Source organism: Colletes latitarsis, chromosome 4 (assembly GCF_051014445.1).
Source record: "Colletes latitarsis isolate SP2378_abdomen chromosome 4, iyColLati1, whole genome shotgun sequence".
NCBI classification, from domain to species: Eukaryota; Metazoa; Arthropoda; class Insecta; order Hymenoptera; family Colletidae; genus Colletes; species Colletes latitarsis.
The window spans coordinates 39,212,931-39,218,930 of record NC_135137.1 but is presented as its reverse complement, the minus strand read 5'-3'; the positions used below and the strand labels follow the sequence as shown (position 1 = coordinate 39,218,930).

At 48.8% G+C, this 6,000-nt stretch overlaps 1 protein-coding gene across 5 annotated transcripts in view; it reads left to right on the top strand.

The window, feature by feature from the left end:
* Window positions 1-2,206: 2,206 nt before the first annotated feature.
* Window positions 2,207-6,000, top strand: part of Hipk (Homeodomain interacting protein kinase) — a 29,779-nt gene continuing 25,985 nt past the window's right edge. For 2 of the 5 annotated variants that reach the window (XM_076763247.1, XM_076763246.1), the window contains exons 1-2: window positions 2,207-2,279; window positions 3,041-4,026. The gene's annotated coding sequence lies outside the window, so the exon portion shown is untranslated. The remainder of the gene's footprint in view (window positions 2,280-3,040; window positions 4,027-6,000) is intronic. The other 3 variants (XM_076763244.1, XM_076763245.1, XM_076763243.1) reach the window with 2 other exon arrangements.

Sequence of the window (6,000 nt, the reverse complement as noted above, 5' to 3'; positions counted from 1 at the left end):
TCGAAGCTACGTCGCGTACGACGTTTCTGGCCTGCACTTTAGAAGGTGGCCGGCCGGTGTGTACGGAGTCCACGGTACTCTGATATTTAGAGAGCGATCTGTATTCACGTTCTCGGGCAGAACGGCAAGTGCAGTGACCCAGTGACACGTGGAAAATCTGGTCCGTGGCACGGCGCACGCCGAGAAGATTCGAATTCGACGGATCGAGCAGTCTAATATCGACGATGACGGCCGACGCGGAGGCACGCGGCTTTGCTTTTGGCAAGGAAAAAAACCGCCTGGCCGTGGTCGTCAGCCGCTAGGCGCCACGAACGGGGCATAACCAGAGACCATTTTAATTTACATCCCACCTGCCAGCCGCGCGAGAACTCGCGTGCTCGTCTACGGATTCGTTCGCTCGACTTTCCAATCCGCGACACTCTACCTTCGACGCCGTGAGCTTCTGCCCGATCGAATTACTCCTCTCCGTCGCACGTTGCGATACGAAAAGAACAAAAGTCAACAAACTGATCGTATAGACGCGACGGCCCCGTCTTGCACTTGGCAAACCTAACAGGACTCACGAAATTAGCGCGTAATTATGTAAGAAATGAAACGCTATCATCGATGTACAGAATGTTAAAACAAATATTTTTGCTCGAAACGCGAAAGTTTTCGCGCGAAACACGCGGCCGTCGAAGTGTTAATAAACGAGGCATCCGACGCTGTTAAAAGTATAAATAACAATACTGAAATAACGGACGGGATTGTATTTATTGCGTTTCCAGGTCCCCGAGAGAAGGAACGCGTGAATTTTCGTATGAAAAACGGCTGCCCGCAGGCTTTTGGACCCGTCTCCTCGCCTCTCTCTCTCTCTCTCTTTTTGTCCATTTTCGAAAGGCTCTTCCCATGGAACCGTTGAGGGATTTTAAGTAGGGTGCAAAACGAGGGCTTGGGTGGGGTCGGGCGGGGCGTACCGACGGTTCTGGCTCTCTTTATTGCACCCTCCTCTGGGTCGGTGCCGTGGACCCAATTCGCTCCAAGACCTCGACGTCGTTATTGCGTGTACCGTAACGCGTCTTCGCTCGGGGATTTTCTGATTCGAATTATAGAATCCGATGGCCGACAACTGCTTGTCGTTTAATGGTCACTGACGTCACGCCGAAGACGCGATTAGAACGGGCTGGGTCTCTAATGGTTTCGTGACGTTTCGCGTTACACCGGGTTCATTATTCTTATTGTTATTAACGGATGCGGTCTCTCTTCGGTACATTGACGATACACAATGCGAACAAATTTACGAAAGTCCGATCCACAAGACCACGGACCGAAACGAACGTCCACTCTTCGAATGGAAAGTGCTAAATACGAACAGAGTCGTTCTTATTTTTTTCCCCCAACGAATTATTAGTCTCGGATTGCCCTACATATCACTCGTATATCGGAAAGAGCAAACTTTTGTACGGTAGAACGTCGATTATCGAAGCCCCGATTGTTCGATTATTTATCGGAATACAAGTGGAACATATATGTACATAAGTACAGCACCACTAGCTATCGCTATTTATACTTCGAAATCTGTATTTGCCTGGCAAATACTAGACGTTAACACATAATTAAAATTAGATGTTTCGTTTACGCTGTGAATAATAGAAAAAAAAGAACAGCGGTTAAAATTGAAAACGATGAGGCAGTTTCCGTCATTTTCAGGGGAGAAAGTTTCCGATTCTTCTTCGGAGACGATGCTCGTTTCCTTGGGCGTTTTTTGCCATGCCGATGGAAGCTTTTCACCGATATTAATAATTATCCTTCGCGACGCGCATCGAGGCGATCGGACGGCATTTCGCGTTAATGCGAGAAAAAGCGCGGCTGTATCTTTAGACGGTGACTGACGCAGAAAGATCCGGTTTCACTTGGCTCGAACGCAACCAGACTATCTTCTAATCTAGAGGCCGAAATTTCTCGCCACGTTATCGCCTACTTTCGCAAAGACCGCTCTAAAACAAGACCGGGTAAACTGTCGATCGATCGACCAAAGCGATTCTGCGATCCCTCCTTAAGATCACGTGTATTCTAGCGAATGGGCGCAGCTCCCGGATACGGGCGGATCGGCAATATGCGAGGCACCGGGCTATTTTTATGTATTTACAAAAAGACTGCCCGCCACTGTTATTAATACTCCATCACTCCAACGAAGTAGTCGTAAAGATATCGCCCTCTTCGACGCACGATCCTCGGGATCTTCGAGACGCGTCCCTCGCTCGGATGCACGCTAAATCGTCGCAGGGTTGCGTAAAAAGGTGAAATTGCCTTCGAACGTTTCAATGTTCAAGTTCGTCGAAACGTTTTCGTCGTCCTTTCAACGACGAGTTATTTTTGTTGGATTCTTTTCTTTCTTTTTATTGGATACCGTCACGGACAACGATCGACACTTTGCACGAAAAGGAGGACTTTCGAACGCTTTGCTGACCGATTAAATTTAACGATTAAACGTAACGCGTGTTCGTTCTCATCGATGTCGAACGCGGCACGGCCGTGAAAGTGCTTAGATCGTTTCAAGTTTTACTGCGTTTCCGTGGTCTCACCGCGATGGTTACAAATCGCTAGTTCGACCACCCGTATACCATTGCCTTGTCTCTTTTTTTTTTCTACGCCGGAAACCGGCGTATCGTTGTAAAGCGGTACAACGAGAAATCGATGGTGAAAACGATTGCGCGAAACGTTTATTTCGAACCATGAAACGTTAACGTTCAGAGAATTAACGAACAACGCGCGTCTGAACGCGTTTTGCGTACGCATGATTTGCGGCATAGATCTCTCTAACCGACAAACAAAATTCTCTTCTGGATCGTTTGCTCAGCATTGAAAAAGTATTAACGGCCGCGTCATTCGTCAACGTCAGCGCGATCCCGCTCAAACGACGCACGAAAAATGTATCGGAGCGACAAAATATGAAACACGCGTTAAAATTCAAAACTAAAGCTCGTAAATAGACATATATCGGTAAAAAAAATCGATATAAAGATGTTTGAAATTTTGGTCGTAAAATCCCGGTTTGCAGAGGATTGTGCGCCGTATGGGCCGGAGATTTGTGCGATAAACGGGTTGCGGAGATGCGGGGGACGTCGTGGCGAACAGTGTATATACGTCAGTGTCTGGCACACATGAGTCATTCTGGGAGGAAACGGTGACGGGGCGCCTGATGCGCCCACGATATGGTCGTCCCTGCGCGGAAAGTGAGCGTAAATCGCCGAGGCGTTCCGAAGATGGCCGAAGCGAGGCCGTCGTGCGGCAGTCGAGCCCGAGCGATCCCCCGATCGCGGTCGTGCGTGGTGGTGCGGCAGGTACGGCAGTCAGTAGTGGATTAGCAGCAACGGGAGCAGCAGCAGCGACGACGGTGGCGTAGCGCTAACACGAAACGAGCAAGGGAAGGAGGAGGAGGTATGATCGCACGAATGATCGACGACGGGAGGAGACATCGTCGAACGGGTAAATAACGGATCGTCGTATTTACCCAATGCTGCGAGAGAAACCGTCGTGAAACGAAGGTGTCCTGGATGCAAACGCTGGCTGCTCCACGGAATATGTACGTGGCGGAGGTGGGCGCGGGCCGTGCGAAAAAGTGGCGAAAACTGTGAGAGAGGTGCAGTGGTGGTCGTGGCGGTGGTGGTGGTGGCGGTGGCGGCGGTGTGGCGTTGCTGGTGCTACTTCGGTGTGTATGCGCGCGTGTATTGGTGGGACACGCACTTCGCCGGGGCCGTGGTTTTACGCTCTCTCTTTCGCTCCTGTTCCGTCGTCCGTTCCCTCTTTCTCTCGCCCGTACCCCTCTATTCACCGCCGACTATCCACCTCTTTGTCGCTCGTACGGAGGCCATCGTACCGAAAGCGACCGAGCCAGGCCAGCCACTACGCAAGATGGCTGTGTGTCGCTAACGAGAGGCCGACAAACCAGACGGGGAAAAGGCAACCCGGGGATAAACGGAACATGCTGCTACGTGAACGTCGGGCCCGTCCCTGAAGAGAGAGACACTGGCCAAGAAGCGAGAGGTAAGTTTCTCTATTACGAATTTTCATTTTTATCCGTCGCTCTGTTTCGCTTTCTTTCCGTTTTTCGCTCTTTATCCGCAACACCGATCGTGTTTCCATCCCCCTTGCTTGTATCCCAGAGACGACGCCTTCTGGAATTTTTCTCGTGGTTGACAGGTCGCCGAACGTAACGCGACTCGCGTGTTTTTTCCATTCCCTAATCCTCCGAGTGTACGTGGACTCTACCATCTCGCGTACGCGTACATCGATACACGCATGTTCCGTACACGAAAACGTAAACAAGTTAAAGCTCTGCCCTGACGAATAGTTTCCTGGACATCGAAACCCGATCCCTGGCGTGCTCGTCCATCGAAAACTCGTCGTCGGAGCGAGACGCTCGATCGGACGTGGTTCGATCTTTTAATTTGTTCGCAACGATAGCTTGTCAGTTTACGTCTTTACTCCAATTCACGACTAGACGACGACTATGCGATAGTGCGAGCCGAAAAACCGAAACGAAAACATCTGTTGCCGAAAGGCTGCGAACTCTGAACATAACCTCAAAATGGGTCGTTTCTTGTACCGTCGCGCGTACAAGATACGTGCCAAGTTGCGTCTCTCGTCGATCTGCGCTTTCATCGACGAGATACGACCGCGGATGAGTACGTGCGTGCACGCTCGAACCTAATAAACAACTTTCATCACTAATTTTGCATAAACTTTTCCAATCGTTTCGTGTGTGAGTTCTCAAGATACTTTGCGCCGGAGCGACGAAGAACTTGAAGAAAACATGTTGCGCCACGAAAATTCCAGTACCGACGAGCAAGATCCGCCGACGGAGTGGAAAAGTTTCTGCGTCCGAATACGCGCAACCGTCGGACGAGAAACATCTGTCAGTCGAAGAGCGACCGACTGCGTCTACGCCAGCTGCTGGAAGTCACCGAGTTGAAACTTCTCTTGATTGCGATTTCGGACTGTCAGACGATATTGCACTACTGCAATCGTCGGTTATAGTACGTATATACAGTGCTCGCCACTGACGCGAGTATTGTTGGTTTCGTTGGCTTCGTCGACGCTTGATTCGCATAAGTTAGCGTGGAAACTTTCCATACAGCGCGTCGACGTGTTCGTTTCAGACCACGTCCCGACGTACCTGACCATTTACCAATACAGCCAAACTTGTTCTGAATTTTACGCATTCAGCATTTTGTCCAACGTTCCGTCCAATGGAGAACGACGGATTTTTAGCTGGATACCAATATTTGGTGTCGCGTTACGGTACTTTTATTGAACGGAGACGATACGACTCGATTCGTTATAAAATTTCGTAAGCCTGGTCGCATTATCGCGTACCGATATAGCTACTGCGTACTCTACTGTCGCTAAAAAGTGTTGTCACGGTTACGAACGATATTTCATTACTGTCTCGATACAAATGTACGTACGTCATCGGATCGAACGTTATAAAAGAGTTCCACGAAAAACAGAAAAGCCTTGTCTTGAACTCGATTGTGCTTAAACTCGTGTTTGTACTTCACCGGCTGCCAGGGGGCAACGGAACATAATTCGATCGTCGTAGACCCCGGGACTCTACGAAATTGAAGGGAATATACTAGTGCTCGTACTCCGTATTACGTATTCATTTTGGAGTAACCTATTAAAGTAAAATTGAAAGTCGAGAATACTTTTTTAATACGATGTAGAACAGTTGTCAATTGTTATTTCATAATGTTTCAATGTACTGGGTTCAAAGTTTTAAATTAAAGGAAAACATTTCGTATGAATTACCCTAATGCAAGAGCGACTCGCGAAGTCATTTCCTTTTGCACGGCGGAACGAGGAAAAGCAATTTCGAGAAAGAAAAAAAAGTAATCCACGAGTCGAATCGTTTTCCTGCGGAACTACGACTCAAAATCCAATTAGTTTCATCCGTTTCCCCTTCCTCCCTGGAAGCCCAATCGATCGATGCTCTATATTTTCGCGTCTGATTATCGT